Below are 18,461 nucleotides of genomic sequence, written 5' to 3'. Positions count from 1 at the left end.
AGTACCTGAGACACTTTGGATATCTAGAAACGCTGTGGATATATATGGATCAGCTGAGGCCACCCAGGCCAGTAATCCCACTCGAGCAGTGCTGCGATTCCACGCAGGAACAGAAGACAGCAAGAAATCTCACTTCCACTCCCCACGATTCCATCTCCAACCTGACCAGGCAGCACTCCCCACTTCCCGAGCATCTACCCACCAAATTATCTTTAAAAACTCCATCCCAAATGCTCAGGAAACTGATTTGAGTAATAAAAACCTCCAGTCTCCTGCACAGCTGGTTCTGCGCAAATTACTCTCTCTCTTTCTTTTTTTTTAAATTGAGACGGGGTCTAGCTCTGTCACCTAGGCTGGAGTGCAGTAACGCGATCTCGGCTCACTGCAACCGCTGTCTACCAGGTTAAAGCAATCCTCTCATCTCAGCCTCCTGAGCAGCTGGGACTATAGGTGTGAGCCATCACACCCAGCTAATTTTTATAGTTTTAGTAGAGAGGAGGTTTCACCGTGCTGGCCAGGCTGGTCTTGAATTCCTGGCCTCAAGTGATCTGCCCACCTCAACCTCCCAAGGTGCTGGGATTACAGGCAAAAACCACTGCACCTGGCCATCTTTCTCTATTGCAATTCCCCCGTCTTGATAAATCAGCTCTGTTAGTTGGGCATGGTGGCTCACACACCTGTAATCCAAGCACTTTGGAGGACGGATCACCTGAGGTCGGGAGTTCAAGACCAGACTGACGAATATGGTGAAACCCCGTCTTAAAAAAAAAAAAAAAAGTTAAAAAAAAGTCAGCTCTGTTTAGGCATCGGGCAAGGTGAGCCCCTTGGGCAGTGACAGCTGTGTGACCCTGAACAAGTCACCATCCCTCTCTGTGTCAGCTATGATCTAAACATGGATGGAACTGTAGGCTGTTATCTTACATGAACCACCCAGACACAGACAGACAAAGACTGCATGTTCTCAGTTATAAGAGGGAGGTAAACAATGTGTACATAATGGAGACACAGAAGGGGAGTGGGTAGGTAACAAATGCAATGTACATGGTATAGCTTGGATATTTGTCCAAACTCCAAATCTCAGGTTGAAATGTAATAATTCCCAGCACTAGGTGAAGCCTGGTGGGAGGTGATTACATCGGAGGACAGACTCCTCGTGAATGGTCTAGCACCATCCCATTGGTGATAAGTGGGTTTTGGATCTGGTTGCTTAAAAGTGTGTGGCGCCTCCTCACTTGCTCTCTCTCTCTCTCTTTTTTCTTTCTTCTTCTTTTCTTTTTTTTAATGGAGTCTCCCTCTGTCACCAGGCTGGAGTGCAGTGGTGCAGTCTAGGCGCACTGCAACCTCTACCTCTTGGGTTCAAGTGATTTTCCTGCCTAAGCCTCCTAAGTAGCTGGGACTACAGGTGCATGCCACCACACCCAGCTAATTTTTTTGTATTTTAGTAGAGATGGGGTTTCACTATGTTGGCCAGGCTAGTCTCGATCTCCTGACCTCGTGATCCACCCACCTTGGCTTCCCAAAATGCTGGGATTACAGGCATGAGCCACCATGCCCAGCAGCTCTGGCACTCTCTGAATTCCAATTCACCTTCCGCCATGAATGAAAGCTCCCTGAGACCTCCCCGTAAGCCAAGCAGGTGCCTGCACCATGCTTGTAAACCTGCAGAATTGTGAGCTAAAATAACCTCTTTTTTTTTTTTTTTTTTTAAGAGACAGGGTCTCGCTATGTTGCCCAGGCTGGAGTGCAGTGGCTATTCACAGGCGCAATCCCATTACTGATCAGCATGGGAGTTTTGACCTGCTCTGTGTCCGACCTGGGTCGGTTCACCTCTCCTTAGGCAACCTGGTGGTCCCCCGCTCCCGGGAGGTCACCATATTGACCGTAGTGCGGACACCCGATCGGCATAGCGCACTACAGCCCAGAACCCCTGGGCTCAAGAGATCCTCCCACCTCAGCCTCCCGAATAACCTCTTTTCTTTAAAAATTACCCAGTCTCAGGTATTTCTTTATAGCAATGCAAGAATGGCCTAATATTGTACATTATCTGGGTGGCGGATTTCCTAAGATCCCCGACTTCACCACTGTGCAATAGATCAGTTGCACTTATAACTCATACATTTATACAAATAATAATAATAATAAAGTCCCTGGCCAGACATGGTGGCTCACAACTGTAATCCCAGCACTTTGGGAGGCCAAGGTGGGTAGATCACCTGGGGTCAGGAGTTCGAGACCAGCCCTGACCAACATAGTGAAACCCCATCTCTACCAAAAATACAAAAATTAGCCTGGCATGGCAGCAGGTGCCTGTAATCCCAGCTACTCGGGAGGCAGAGGCAGGTGAATTGCCCGAACCTAGGAGGTGGAGGTTACAGTGGGTTGAGATCCATCCCACTGTACTCCAGTCTGGGCAACAAAATGACACTCCATCTCAAACAAATAAACAAATAAAATAAAATAAAAAATAAAGTTTCCTCTAGCTCTACCATTCTGCATCTCTCCAAGTGTAGCCACCTATGATAGGAAAATGTTCTGTACACTAAACACAGACCAAGATGATAAAGAAAAGGAAAATATTGGCCAGGCGCAGTGGCTCACACCTGTAACCCCAGCACTTTAGGAGGCCAAGGTAGACAGATCACAAGGTCAGGAGTTCGAGACCAGCCTGGCCAATATGGTGAAATCTCGTCTCTATTAAAAATACAAAAATCAGCAGGGCATGGTGGCGGGTGCCTGCAGTCCCAGCTACTCGGGAGGCTGAGGCAGGAGAATCCCTTGAAAGTGGGAGGTGGAGGTTGCAGTGAGTCGAGATTGTGCCACTGCACTCCAGTCTGGGTGACAGAGCGAGACTCTGTCTCAAAAAAAAAAAAAAGGAAAAAAGAAAGAAAAGGAAAACATTAGCAAGAACCTGCAAAACGTTCAACTGCCCTCAACACACTAACTCTGACCTTTTTCCCAATTATTACTTCTTTTGGTTGATTCACCCAATGAATGTTTGTTGAACACCCACTTTGTGCTATATTGTGCTCATAGATTGATAAAACTGTGTCCTCATCCTCAGATGAGCGAGACACTTCAATGAAGAGAACTTAGAATACAAGGCCAGGAGCGGGGGTTAAGCCTGTAGTCCTAGCACTTTGGGAGGCCGAGGCAGGAGGATTGCTTGAAGCCAGGAGTTTGAGACCAGCCCGGGTAATATACCAAGATGCTGTCTCTACAAAAAATAAAAACTAAAATATTAGCCTGGCATAGTGGTGCACACCTGTAGTCCCAGCTACTTGGGAGGCCAAGGTGGAAGGATCACTGGAGCCCAGGAGTTTTGAGGCTACAGTGAGAAGTGATCAAACCACTGCACTCTGGCCTGGGCAACAGAGCAAGACCCTTTCTCTAAAAAAAAAAAAGAAAAGAAAAAGAAAAAACTTGGAAAGCAGTAGTGGAACTCTTGCAAGAATTAAAAAAATTCTTACAAAATGCTGTGAATCCCGTGGTAAAGTTTCATGCTCCCACAGTTTTGAAATTTTTCTTACACATAAGTTGGACGCTATTTTGTCACACTCCAGGAATAGTGAATATAAAATGCATGACCAAATTTCACAAGGGAGACGCATTCAGCTTTTATTATTCACTTTATTGCATCGTCATAACTGCTGCTTGATCAAGCTTGCACAATCTCCCCTTGAAGACAAAACGACATAACTTCACAGAATTTAAATCTGCTGACATCGAGCAACTTAATCAGTGAATGAAAAAATCATGAATTAATTGGTAGCAGCAGGCGTGACGTTTGGAGACCACTGTTGACAGGAAAATACACGAGTGATGAATTGGGTTTCAGAAGTGCGGCTCTGAATCTGAAAAATCCTGCTATGCTCATTGCTTTTTTAAAAAAGCAAAAACCTACGCTCATGTTTCGTAAACATTCCAGCAAACCAGTTTTCCCCTGGAGATCTGGGGGCTGGCGTGGCTGTGTGCAGCTGGGGTAGGAAGTCTCTAGCAAGGAGGGAGAGCTAACCAGAAGTGCCCACAGTTGTGAGCTGGAGAGAAAAGCCCCAGCCTTTGGGAGCAACTGGGCAATCCAGTGCACAATGTGGGGCTGGGAGGAGTGGCAGAGCTGTAGTGCCAAGGTCACCCCTCCTCACAGCAAGTGGCTCAGGATGGGATGAGGAGCCTGAGTCTGAAGAGCACAAATACACTCTGCACAATAAACACACACTCACATGCACACGTACACATTCACATACACACCATGCACACACGTGCTTCACATGCTTGCACACTCACTTGCATGCTCTCACACACACACGCTCACACATTCACACACTCACTTGCTCTCACACTCAGAAACACACTTGAGCACACTTCCACACACACTCTCACACGAACACACACTCAGCACCCTGAGACTCACTCATGCACACTCATATTCACATATATTTTTTTCTTTCTTTTTTCAGAGACAGAGTCTCGCTCTTGTTGCCCAGGCTGGAGTGCAATGGCGCAATCTGGGCTCACCTTAACCTCTGCCTCCCAGGTTCAAGCAATTCTCCTGCCTCGTTCTCCAGAGTAGCTGGGATTACAGGCATGCGCCACCACACTTGGCTGATTTTGTATTTTTAGTAAAGACAGGGCTTCTCCATGTTGGTCAGGCTGGGCTGGAACTCCCGACCTCAGGTGATCCACCACCCACGGCCTCCCAAAGTGCTGGGATCACAGGCCTGAGCCACTGTGCCTGGCCGCATACTCTTACACAATTATGCACACACACGCACCTTCTCACACACTGGCATAACACACGCAGAGCCTGACACTAACACGATAAACACACTCACACACCTGAGGACTAAACTCTGACCATTTCCTTCTCTTGCCCAAATTCCTGTCTAAGGAGTCTGGGGAGTCATGCCTTTCAAACCACAAACCCTCATCACACGGGTTTTATTTTAACCCTATATAATGTTGCTGGCTTTCCAACCAGAACATTGCATGGAAGATAAGGAAAAAATCAAGATATTCAAACCCCAAATATGTTTCTGTGCTACATCTTTTGTTTTGTTTTGAGACAGTCTTGCTTTGCCGCCAGGCTGGAGTGCAGCGGTGCAATCTCAGCTCACTGCATCCTCCACCTCCCAGGTTCAAGCGATTCTCCTGCCTCAGCTCCGGAGTAGCAGGGATTACAGGCGCCCACCACCACATCCAGCTAATTTTTTGTATTTTTTAGTAAAGGCGGAGTTTCACCATGTTGGTCAGGCTGGTCTCGAACTCCTGACCTCAGGTGATCCACCCACCTCAGCCTCCCAAAGTGCTAGGTGAACCACCGTGCCCCACCGAGACAAGGTCTTTCTCTGTCACCCAGGCTGGAATGCAGTTATGCAGTCACGGTTCACTACAGCCTCAACCTCCCTGCTTCAAGTGATTCTCCTGCCTCAGACTCCTAAGTAGCTAGGACTGTAGGCATGTGCCACCACACCCAGCTAATTTTTTTTTTTTTTTTTTTTTTTTTTTTTTTTTGAGACAGAGTCTCACTCTGTTGCTTAGGCTAGAGTGCAGTAGCGTGATCTAGGCTCATTGTAACCTCCATCTTCCGGGTTCAAGCAATTCTCCTGCCTCAGACTCTTAAGAAGCTCAGACTATAGGCGTGCAACACCATGCCAAGCTAATTTTTTTTGTTGTTGTTTTTTGGAGTTTTTTTGAGACAGAGTCTCACTCTGTCACCCAGGCTGGAGTGCAGCAGTGCAATCTCAGCTCACTGCAACCTCCTCCTCTTCCTGGGTTCAAGCAATTCTCCTGCCTTAGCCTCCCGAGTAGCTGAGATTACAGGCATACCACAACACCCAGCTGATTTTTATATTTTTACTTGAGACAGGATTTCACAACGTTGGCCAGGCTGGTCTCCTGACCTCAAGCAATCCACCAGCCTCAGCCTCCCAAAGTGCTAGGATTACAGGTGTGAGCCACTGAGCCCAGCTTTTTGTTAAAATTTTTTACAGAGGTGGGTCTTCCTATGTTCCCCAGGCTGGTCTCGAACTCCTGAGCTCAAGTGATTCTCCCACCTCGGCCTCCCAAAGTGTTGGGATTACAGACATGAGCCACTGTGCCCAACTATCAACACGCTTAATATTCACATGTGCACACTCTCACACACACTCTCACATTCACGTGCATGCTTCATTGCTGTGCTATAGGATGATGCTAAAATGGGACCCATCCACCCACCATTTCAGGAGGGGTCTCAAAGGCGGAGGACAAAGCCATAGGTGCCAAGTGTCCTTCAGGTGAGGAGCTGCACCAGCCGAGCACCAAACGCTATGCCCGGTGAAACTGGGTCTGGCAGCCTTAGCATCTTCATCTCCAGGCTACATAAAAGAAAGTGGGCTGGGCGCAGTGGCTCAGGCCTGTAAGCCCTGCACTTTGGGAGGCGGAGGCAGGTGGATCACTTGAGGTTAGGAGTTTGAGACTAGCCTGGCCAATACGGTGAAACCCCATCTCTACTAAAAAGACAAAAAATTAGCCAGGCGTGTTGGCAGGCACCTGTAATCCCAGCTACTCGGGATTACAGGCTGAGGCAAGAGAATCGTTAAACCCAGGAGGCGGAGGTTGCAGTGAGCCGAGATGGCACCACTGTACTCCAGCCTGGGTAATAGATCGAGACTGTGCCTCAAAAAAAAAAAAAAAAAAAAGAAAAAGAAAAAAAAGAAAGTGAGGAATTCATGGCAGGGAGGGGCGGGGGTTTGCAATGTCCCAAGTAGGGACCCTCAACACGACACCTCACAGGGGAGATTTAGCTGCTTCCTAACTTACCCCCAAGAGAACTTCCAGGAGAGTACAATACCCCTTCCCCAGTTTGGGGGCCACGGGAGCCAGGGAGGACTCTGACTCTAGCTTGGAGGGGACAGCAGTGGCAGAGCACAATAGCCAGCTCCCTTCTGAAGCATATGTGTGGATTTCACACCAGCCAGATGTGGAACCCCAGCACCCCGCAAAGGAAGCAGGACTTGCGAGAGGGGTACCTGGGACTGGGTGACCCAGCAGCAAGGAGGATCCCGGGAAGTCAGAGGTGGAGGGCACAGTCCTGAGTGGGCAGCCAGACAGGGACCTCCAGCCCCCGTGAAGTGGAAGAGTCCAGGCTGGGCAGGCATCATGCCTGGGAGATCTGAGAACGAATCCCACGAAGGGGCCAGCAATTCACAGGAGTCACTGTCAGGCACCACATCAACAGAGGACAGCAGTGTCAACTGAGTGAAAATCTGTGCCCCGGCCGGCCGCTGTCTGGTCCCCTCCTTCCCCACCCTAAGGGGTCCCTAATCAGCATCTGCAAGTGAAAAATAAAGACAGGTGGGGTGCAGTGGCTCAGGCCTGTAATCCCAGCACTTTGAGAGGCTGAAACGGGTGGATCACCTGAGGTCAGGAGTTCAAGACCAGCCTGGCCAACCTGGGGAAACCCCATCTCTACTAAAAATACAAAAATTAGCTGGGCATGGTGGTGCGCGCCTGTGATCCCAGCTACTCAGGGGGCTGAGACAGAAGAATTGTTTGAACCTGGGAGGTGGAGGTTGCGGTGAGCCGAGATCGTGCCACCCGCACTCCAGCCTGGGTGACAGAATGAGACGCCGTCTCAAAAAAAGAAAGAAAGAAAGAAACAAAGAAAGAAACAAAGAAAGAAAGAAAGAAAGAAAGAAAGAAAGAAAGAAAGAAAGAAAAACAAAGACCTCAAAAAAAGAGAAAGGGCTCACAACACTCTCACTGTTGCAAGGCCCGGTTGGGAGAGAGGAGAAGCTTTTGTTTAGATGAAAAATGGCAGTTTTAAAATTAATTCCTGAAATGAGATTACTCCTTCCGACCACAAGAGACTAAAAAAACTACAGAATCCACCCAAGGTCCAGGGCAGGGGAAGGGGCCAAGCTGCTGTTGTTTGCACCCTGCTGAGCACAGCTGATGCCCCAAACCCGGGTCCCTCCCTTCACCTCCGCACAAGGGGCTAAAGGGAGCCCTGGCTCAGGCGTGCAAGCTGGTAATTCACTACACAGGTACCTACGCCTCTCTGAGGCCACTTCCGGGTCTGCATGATGAGGATACTGGGGAGACCAGGATGTCTGGTGTGAGGCTCTGAGGGCGGGAGGGATGTGTGGATGCTGGGTTTGCAAAATATAGACCTGGCCTCATTCCTCCCAGCCCACGCCCTTCAGCTGTCCCGACTGTCATCAGGAGAGAGTCTGGGCTGCTGAGCCAGGTGTGCTGGTCCTTCTCCACCTGAAACAGTCACCTCTGGCCCCTCACCCACCAGCCGGGAGCCCTCCAGATGCACCAGACACCCTCACTTCAATCTACACCTGAAATGACGAAGATGGTAATGAGAACAATAAAAGTAGATATGATAGGCGGGGCGCGGTGGCTCACGCCTGTAATTCCAGCACGTTGGGAGGCTGAGGCAGGTGGATCATCTGAAGCCAGGAGTTCGAGACCAGCCTGGCCAACATGGTGAAACCTCATCTCTAATAAAAACAAAAAAAAATTAGCCGGGTATGGCGGTGGGCACCTGTAATTCCAGCTACTCGGAGGCTGAGGCACAAGAATCACTTAAACCCAGGACGTAGAGATGGCAGTGAGCTGTGATCACACCACTGCACTCCAGTCTGGGTGACAGAGAGAGACTCTGTCCTAAAAAAAAAAAAAAAAAAAAAAAAAAAAAAAAAAAAAAAGATATAATAGCTTCAATTGCAGGCTCACAGTATACACAGTGATTTACATAAGGTGACTGAGAACAACAGATGTCATTATAATTCCCAATTTACAGGCAAGGAAACTGAGGCACAAAGGTCTTAAGCAACTTTGTCAAGATGGTGGAACTATGATCTGAACCCAGGCAGAATCGTATGTTCCTTCAGTACAGGGGAACGTTTTTCCTCCCATCTACACATGGGGACTGATCTCAGGCCCCTGATTCAGAAACGGAGCTCATCGTCCCCCCACCCTGCCGCCGACGCTCTTTTTCTTTTTTCTTCTCTTTTCCACCAAGTCTCACACCGTCGCCCATGCTGGATTGCAGCAGTGCAATCTCAGCTCACGGACACCGCTGCCTCCTGGGTTCAAGTGATTCTCCCGCCTCAGCCTCCTGAGTAGCTGGAATTGCAGGAGTAATTTTATATTTTTAGCCTAATTTTGGCTAATTTTGGTATTTTTAGTAGAGACAGGGTTTCACTATGTTGGCCAGGTTGGCCTCCAACTCCCGACCTCAGGTGATCGTCCTGTCTTGGCTTCCCAAAGCGCTGGGATTACAGGCAAGAGCCTCTGCACCAAGCCACAGTCTTTTTCAGCCCCTCATTCTGAACTCCATGGACCTGGCCTGTGCCACTCTGGGACCCAATGGCTGCCAAGTCCAGGCGCAGGGCACACCAGTAGGTGGCACTGTGTCACCGGCCCAATGGGCCAGAAGCAGCTTGTTGCCCCCCCTTGGTGTCACCTGAATGCCCAAGACAGGTCCCATGTTTGTGGCCCATCTCCCAGTCTTGGAAACAGCCTGAGGAGCCTGGTCTCCCATCTCCATGGAGAATTGCCGCCCCAGCCGCGAGGGTCCAGCTGGGCAAACATTTTTGGTGGTTTTGTTGGTTTTTCTTTTTTTTTTTTTTTTTAAAGATGGGGTTTCACCATGATGGCCAGGCTGGTTTTGAATTCCTGACCTCAGGTGATCCACCCACCTCGGCCTCCCAAAGTGCTAGGATTACAGGCATGAGCCACAGCGCCCAGCTGTTTTTTTTTTCTTTCTTTCTTTCTTTCTTTTTTTTTTTTTTTTTAATAAACTAATCCTGTGCAGTCTCTGGGTTCTTCCTTCCATTCTAGGAGGAAGCACCACACCCTGACAGCTTCTGAAGGGTTCCATGTTATTTTTTGTTGTTTTCGTTTTTGTTCTGAGACAGAGTCTCGCTCCGTTGCTCACACTGGAGTGCAATGACGTGATCCTGGCTTCCTGCAGCCTTCACCTCCGGGGTTCAAGCGATTCTCCTGCCTCAGCCTCCCGAGTAGCTGGGATTACTGGCAAGCACCACCACGCCTCGCTAATTTTTAAATTTTTAGTAGAGATGGTGTTTCACCATATTGGCCAGGCTGGCCTTGAACTCTTGACCTCAGGTGATCCACCCACCTCAGCCTCCCAAAGTGCTGGGATCACAGGCGTGAGCCACTGCACCTGGCCTAGGCAAACTTTCTAAAATGCAGATCCAGTCTGCGACTGCCCTCCCTCAAAAACAGGGTGTACATATTTTATTTAACCTCTGACCGTCTTGAGGCTGCACTCAGTTGAGGACACCAGACTCTGGGAGAGAACTCAACTTCCTCAAGGCTCCCTGCAGAGTCACTAGCCACATGATAGTGTCGATTTTGCTGTTTACTGGGAACATCAAGGTCCTGGCCCAGTGCCTCACAGCCCTGGGCAGGGGGAGGTCCCTCCTACCCCTAAGACTTTAACAACTCTCAGATTTGGGAGGCAAAAACAAGATTGGCCTCTGATGCGTGGATTACAGGCATGCACCACCACGCCCAGCTAATTTTGTATTTTTAGTAGAGATGGGGTTTCTCCCTGTTAGTCAGGCTGGCTCGAACTCCCAACCTCAGGTGATCCGCCCGCCTTGGCCTCCCAAGTGCTGGGATTACAAGCATGAGCCACTGTACCTCGCTCCAAGTGATGTTTTAAAAGCAGAAATTTCCTTGAACTCCTCCTAGCTTTTCTTCAATCTTAGGGCAACCCCAGGCACAGTGGCTCATGCCTGCAATCCCAACACTGGGGAGGCCAAGGCAGGAGGATCACCTGAAGCCGGGAGTTCAAGATCAACCTGAGCAACATAGCAAGACCCCCATTTCTACCAAAAATTTAAAAATTAGCCAGGCATGGTGGTGCATGCCTGTAGTCCTCATGTACTTGGGAGGCTGAAGTAGGAAGACTGCTTGAGTCCAGGAGTGTTACACCAACCTGAGAAACATAGCCAGACCCTGTCTCCTAAAAAAAAAAAAAAAAAAAAAAAATGAGTGGGACGTAGTGGCACATGCCTGTAGTTCCAACTATCTGGAAGGCTAAGGCAGGAGGATCACTTGATTCCAGGAGTTTGAGGCTGCAGAGAGCTGTGAATGCACCACTGCACGCCAGCCTGGGCAACAGAGTGAGGGCCTGTCTCTTAAAAGAAAAAAAATCTTAGGACAATACCCAAATCCTAAGCCTAACCTTGTGGACTTCTGCCATCTGGCTACTGTCCACCTTGGCCATCCCTCCTCCTCTCCTGGGCCACTAGCTCCTCCCCACCCCCATACAGAACTCCGCCCCCACTCAGAACGCCGCCCCCATACAGAACTCCGCCCCCATACAGAACTCCACCCCCATTCAGAGCTCCGCCCCCATTCAGAGCTCCGCCCCCATTCAGAGCTCTGCCCCCCTTCAAAACCCTGCCAGCCATATGTGCCAAGGCCCTGTCTCTGCCCAAGACTCACAGCTTCCCAGAGCTCCGTGAAAGTGCTGGCTCCTCTTAGAAGCCCACCCTGACTACCCCACACTCAATCCCTTCCACCCAACAGCAAGCTGGGCCCCTTCAATCTACACCCTCAAAGAACCCAGATGTCTCTTCTGAGCACTTATGATTATACACCCATCTATGCAATTATTTGTCTGACATCTCCACGGAGCCGCTGGCTGCACCGCCTGCCTAGCTTAGGGCAAGGCACATCGTCTGCACCCAGTGAAGACGGGTGGAAAGAACGAAGCAATCAGTGAACAGGATGCCTGGATGCAGTCAGTCTAGGAGCTGCAAGGCTAACCAAGACAGAGCGGCTCTGGCCCGGCACAGTGGATCACACCTGTAATCCCAGCACTTTGGGAGATCGAGGCAGGCGTATCACCTGAGGTCAGGAGTTCGAGACCAGCCTGGCCAACATGGTGAAACCTAGTCTCTACTGAAAATACAAAAATTAGCCAGGCGTGGTGGCAAATGCCTGTAATCCCAGCTACTCGGGAGGCTGAGGCAGGAGACTTGCTTGAACTCAGGAGGTGGAGTTTGCAGTGAGCAGAGATTGTGCCACCACACCCCAGCCTGGGAGACAGAGTGAGACTCAGTCTCAAAAAAAAGAAAAGAGGGACTCTCAGGAGGAATGAGGTCCTCATCATTAAGTGGAGGTCTTGTCTCTCTGGCCTCCAAAGCGGATGTGCCCAGAAGCATCACGAGGTCCTGCCTTGGGCTTCGGGGACATTGCACCATCCAGGCATCGCCTGCTCAGAACAACTCTGCCAGCACAGAGACTTTGCCTGGGGGAGCCAGATGCCCCCTCCCTCACTGGGCATGTTCACCTTCTCAGCCTCCATCTCGCCCACCCTCACTCCTCCCCTGGCCTCCGCTTCCTCACCAGGGACCCCCACGAGGAGAAACAGGCTGGGAGGTTCCAAGTCAGGCTGGAGACTCAACAGGAAATGAGAGTGGGGGTTTCAGAGTGGGAGGCAGAGGATTATTAATCTCTTGATTAATAGCCGTGGGCCATCGGGGAGGGGAAAGGGGATTCCCGCTGCAGTTCTGGGGCCTCAAGCCTCCCCAGAATCCAAGCTAGGCATTCCTGAGTGCCAGACAGAAGGGACAGTGGGTCCAGTGGGCAGGATCTCCCGCCAAGCCTCACCTCGCCACCTGGGAGCGGTGGTGCGGGCAGTGGATACAACCCAGACAAGCCCCCATGCTTGGGGTGGGCAGCTGTGGTGAGCTTCTCAACCCAAACAGTCCCGCTAAGGAGGAGAAGCAGGGAAGAAAAGTCAAGTTTTAAGAAAACACTTAAATCCAGGACTTTGTGTCGCCTCACGGGCATCCGTCCTGAACAGCAGGCGACCCAACCGGAGGGGGGAGGCTGGCTGGCAGGGTGCCGTCTGGCAGAGGGCAATGAAGGAGGCAGACGAAGCCCCGGAGAGTTCCGGCAAACCCCTCTGCTCAGCACATCTGGAAAAGGTTGGCTCTAATGCCATCAAAGGACTCCAAGGGGCCGGGGAGGCAGCCAAGGGCAGGGGAAGCACAGCCGGAGAAAACTTAACCCCCCGAGTCCCTGGAACTCATCCTTCTAAGTCTATCAGGCTCCTGAGCCCCAGCCTACCCCGGCCAGCAGCCAACTGAGGGGCTTGGGAGGGGACCAGGGCGGCGTCAGTGACACCCACCATCCCCACTGCCAAGAACAGAGCCCAGTCGGGGGTGTGATCCACTCCAGAGGAAGGCAGGGGGGCTTCTCTCTATTTTCCAGGATGGGAAACTGAGGCATGGGGGCAGAAGCATGGCTTGTGCTGTCTGCCTTTTAGTCCCTGACCCTCCCAATAAAGTCACCCACTCCAGCCCGGTCTCCCAGCCAGCAGGGAGGGGATGGGCTCAGGGTGCTTCCCCCCAGGCAGGGGCTTCCTCCAGGGCCGACTGCATGGCCTCAACAGCTGTCTTCTTCTTTATTTATTTTGGGATGGAGTCTCGCTGTTGCCCAGGCTAGAGTACAGTGGCGCCATCTAGGCTCACTACAACCTCTGCCTCCTGGTTTGAGGGATTCTTCTGTCTCAGCCACCTGAGTAGCTGGGAGCATCACAGGTGGCTAATTTTTATATTTTTAATAGAGACAGGGTTTCACGATGTTGGCCAGGCTGGTCTCAAACTCCTGACCTCAGATGATCTGCCTGCCTCAGCCGCCCAAAGTGCTGGGATTACAGGCATGAACCACCACGCTCGGCCCTAAACAGGGCTCCTTCTTCCCCACCAGCGTCTCTTCCCCTAGTGAAATCTAGTCCCCAGGTCTCTGTTAAATGTCACTCCCAAGGGAAACTCACAGACCAGGTCTCCCTCCAATGCTGTGAGTCTTTGATGAACATGTCCTCACTGCCCCAACCTTATAAACACACAAGCAGAGGATCGTGCTCTGTCTACACACTAGTCTCTGGCCCTTCACTGCTCAGACAACACTGGATGAGCAATCGAACAGTGAACACATCATCTGCAAAACCCCAGGCAAGGTCACTGTCCGCAGTGTGCCCAACCGGAGCGGGCAGGTGCCTGCATGCTCATCCACATCACGCTGCTGACCATCTGGGCACCCTGCGTCACCCTTGGTCACCATGCTTGCTAGTAAGCATGAGTTTGGAGTGGTGTCTGCTCTGCCCATCCACACACTCACACACAATACATTACAGTATTTAAAAAAAAAAAAAAATCAGGCCAGATACAGTGGCTCAAGCCTGTAATTCCAGCACTTTGGGAGACAGAGGCAGGGGGATCACTTGAGCTCAGGAGTTCAAGACCAGTCTAGACAACATAGTAAGACCCTGTATCTACAAAAAATAAGAACAAAAAGAAATTAACCAGGTGTGGTGGCGTGTGCCTGTAGTCCCAGCTACTTGAGAGGCTGAGGGGGAAGAACCGCTGGAGACCAAGAGCTGGAGCCTGCAGTGAGCCATGATTGTGCCATTGCACTCCAGCCGGGGTGACAGAGCAAGACCGTGTCTCTACAGAGAGAGAGAGAGAGAGAGAGAGAGAGAGAGAGAGAGAGAGAGAAAGGAGGGAGGGAGGAAGAGAGAGGTGTGGAGTGGGGAGAAAGAGAGAGAGAGGAAAGAGAAAGCAAGAAAGCAAGAAAAGCAAGAAGGAAGGAGAGGGAGGAAGAAGAGGGAGGGAGGAGAGGGAAGGAGGGGAGGGAAGAAGGAAGACAGGAAGGAAGGAAGGAAAAAAGCAAAAGAAGGAAAGGAAGGAAGGGAGAAGAAGGAGGGAGGGAAGAAAGAAAGAAAAAGATGAAATGAAGGAGGAGAAAGAAAGAAAAAAGGAAGGAAGAAAGGGAGGAAGGGAGAAGAGGGAGGGAGGGAAAAAGAAAGAAAGAGAAAGAGAAAAAGAGAGAGAGAGGCCGGGCGCGGTGGCTCACGCCTGTAATCCCAGCACTTTGGGAGGCCGAGGCGGGTGGATCACGAGGTCAAGAGATCGAGACCATCCTGGTCAACATGGTGACACCCCATCTCTACTAAAAATACAAAAATTAGCTGGGCATGGTGGCGTGTGCCTGTAATCCCAGCTACTCAGGAGGCTGAGGCAGGAGAATTGCCTGAACCCGGGAGGCGGAGGTTGCGGTGAGCCGTGATCGCACCACTGCCCTCCAGCCTGGCAATAGATCAATAGACTCCATCCCAAAAATTTAAAAAAAAAAAAAAAAAAAAAAAAAAAAAAAGACAAAAGAAAGAAGAGGGAGGGAGGGGGGGAAGACGGGAAAATCCACAAAGAAAGTGGTCGTATTACAGATACCCATTTTTTTTTCATCTCGCAAGAAGATGAACATTTAATGAACATTGCCGAGCACCTCAGTGTGCTGGACCATGGAGTAAAGTCCTGAGACTAACGAGATGAGGACAGAGCATCCTGCCTCTGAGGCGCTCCCGGGCTGTTCCGCGGCTCCCCTGCGCGGGCCCCTGCTGCGCCTCCCCTCCCGCTGTCCCTTCCCGACCTGCCGCAGCCTTTCTCCCCTTTCCGAGGATCATTCTTGGGTGGTTTAGAGGCATCACACCCCAAAAACTGCACTTGCCAGGGTCTCCAGTGACCCCCAAATCCAATGATCACTCCTCTGCCCTCATCCTATGGTGTGTCTCAGAAGCGTTTGGGACAGTGTATTCTCCCTTTTCCACCCTCCCTCTGGAAACACTCCCGAGGACACCAGGAGGACACCTGCTTCCCCTCCTAAGCCCCACCTGTAAGACTGGGGTGCCCGGGACTCTTCTGGGGCCAGGATCCCTTCTCCTTTTATTCATCTCCAAGGTCACCTCCAGTCTCATGACTTTATTTACTTATTTTTTGATACAGGGTCTGGCTCTGTCACACGGGCTGGAGTGCAATGATATGATCTTGGTTCACTGCAACCTCCACCTCACAGGCTTAAGCAATCCTCCCATCTCAGCCCCCAAAGTAGCTGAGGTTACAGGTGCGCACAATCACGCCTGGCTAATTTTTTGTACTTTTAGTAGAGACGGGGTTTTACCATGTTGACCAGGCTGGTCTTGAACTCCTGACCTCAGGTGATCCACCTGCGTCAGCCTCCCAAAGTGCTGGGATTATAGGCATAAGCCACCACGCCTGGCCGGTGAGCTCTAGTTTCTTTGGCAACATTCTTTTTTGTATTTTTTTTTTTTTTGAGACAGAGTTTTGCTCTGTCACCCAGGCTGGAATGCAGTGGCACAATCTCAGCTCACTGCAACCTCTGCTTCCCAGGTTCAAGCGAGTCTCCTGCCTCAGCCTCCAGAATAGCTGGGATTACAGGCACCCAACACCATATGTAGCTAATATTTTCTATTTTTAGTGGAAATGGGGTTTCACTGTGTTAGCCAGGCTAATCTCTAACTCCTGGCCTCAAGCGATCCACAGCCTGCCAAAGTGCTGGGATTATAGACGTGAGCCACCGCACCCGACCCAGTAGCATTTTTTTTCTTGTTGCCCAGGCTGGAGTGCAGTGGCACGATCTCGACTCAACACAACCTTTGTCTCCCAGGTTCAAGCTATTCTCCTGCCTCAGCCTCCCAAGTAGTTGGGATTACAGGCACCCACCATCACACCTGGCTAATGTATTTTTAGTAGAGGCAGGGTTTCACCATGTTGGCCAGGCTGGTCTCGAACTCCCGACCTCAGGTGATCCGCCCACCTCAGCCTCCCGAAGTGCTGGGATTACAGGCATGAGCCACTGCATCCAGCCCAGCAGCATTCTTAATCATAATAGAAGAATGCACTTCTTAATACTAATGGCATCTTGGGATCTCTGAGATACGGTCTGCCTCTCGCTCTGGCTTCTTCCTGGGACTCAGCCTCCTACGTGACACCCCTCCCTCTGGATGTCTCGCAGGCAACTCATCTCAGCTGAAGCACAACTGCGGGCTCCCGCCTCTCAGGCCTGGCTTCCTCCCAGTGTCCCTATTTCGATAAATGGCACGCCCTGCCGGCTGGCTGCTCAAGCCACGAACTTAGGCCAGTCCCTGACTGCTCCCTGCCATTAAGAGACATGATATTGCTGTCACCTCAACCTCCAAAATACCTCTTGGGTCCACCACTTCTCTTTATGTCCTCAGGTATCCCCCTGGCATGAGCCACTGTCATCTCATGCCCGGACAATGTCCATTCTTCTCACAGAAGCTAACGATCTCTCCAAAATCTAAATCAGGCCGGGTGCGGTGGCTTATGCCTGCACTCCGGGAGGCCAAGGTAAGAGGATAGCTTGAGTTCAGGAGTTCAAGACCAGCCTAGGCAACATAGCAAGACCTCATCGCTATTAAAAAATTATAAAATCAGCCAAGCATGGTGGCATACACCTGCAGTCCCAGCTACTCGGGAGGCTGAGGCAGGAGGATGGCTTGAGCTCAGGAGGTCGAGGCTGCAGTAAGCCATGATCACACCACTGCACTCCAGCCTGGGCAACAAAATGAGACCTAAAAGAAATATAAAATTATCACCCAGTAGAGTGTATTCCAGAGTAGCAACATTGCTTCAATATTTGAGAGTTACTCAATGTAATCATCGTATTAAGAGCCTAAGGAAGAAAAATCACATGATCATATCAATCAATGCAAGGAAAGTATTTGACAAAATTCCAACACCCATGATTAAAAAAAAAAAAAAACTCAAAAAAATAGTAAGAGGGAAAACTCCCTTAACTTGATAAAAAGCATCTGTGAAAACCTTAGAGCCGGGCATGGTGGCTCATCTCTGTAATCCCAGCACTTTGGGAGGCCAAAGCAGGAAGCTTCCTAAGCTCAGGAGTTTGAGACCAGCCTGGGCAACATGGTGAAACCCCATCTCTACTAAAACTATAAAACTTAGCCGGGCGTGATGGGGCGTGCTTATAGTCCCAGCTACTGGGGAGGCTGAGATGGAAGGATTGCTTGAGCCCCAGAGGTCGAGGCTGCAGGCTGCAGGTAGCTATGACTGAACCAGTGCACTCCAGCCTGGGCAAAAGAGAGAGCCCTTGTATCAAAAAAAAAAAAACACACACAAAGAAAGAAGGCTGGGTGTGGTGACTCACACCAGTAATCCTAGCACTTTGGGGGGCTGAGGCATGGGGGTCACCTGAGGTCAGGAGTTTGAGACCAGCCTGACCAACATGGAGAAACCCTGTCTCTACTAAAAATACAAAATTAGCCAGGCGTGGTGACACATCTTGTAATCCCAGCAGCTCGGGAGGCTGAGGCAGGAGAATTGCTTGAACCTGGGAGGCGGAGGTTGTGGTGAGCTGAGATTGTGCCATTGCATTCCAGCCTGGGCAACAAGAGCAAAACTCCGTCTCAGAAAGAAAGAAAAGAAAAATGAAAACCTTATAGTTAATATCGTATTTAATAGCAAAATGTTTTATTGGGAACAAAGCATTCCTTCCACTCTCACCACTCTGATTCAACATACTGCTAGAAGTCTAGCTAGTACAAAGGCAAGAAAATAAAATAAAAGGCATGCAGGCCGGGCTCAGTG

The 18,461-nt window shown here is 50.4% G+C and overlaps 1 protein-coding gene across 2 annotated transcripts in view; it reads right to left on the bottom strand.

Moving 5' to 3' along the window:
- COL26A1 (collagen type XXVI alpha 1 chain) overlaps window positions 1–18,461 on the bottom strand; it is a 155,655-nt gene that overhangs the window by 70,992 nt on the left and 66,202 nt on the right. The gene's annotated exons all lie outside the window — the stretch shown is intronic.

This window comes from Saimiri boliviensis, chromosome 20 (assembly GCF_048565385.1).
Source record: "Saimiri boliviensis isolate mSaiBol1 chromosome 20, mSaiBol1.pri, whole genome shotgun sequence".
Classification (NCBI taxonomy): Eukaryota; Metazoa; Chordata; class Mammalia; order Primates; family Cebidae; genus Saimiri; species Saimiri boliviensis.
Note: the sequence above shows the minus strand (reverse complement) of the source record. Positions and strands in the feature narration are given on the sequence as shown.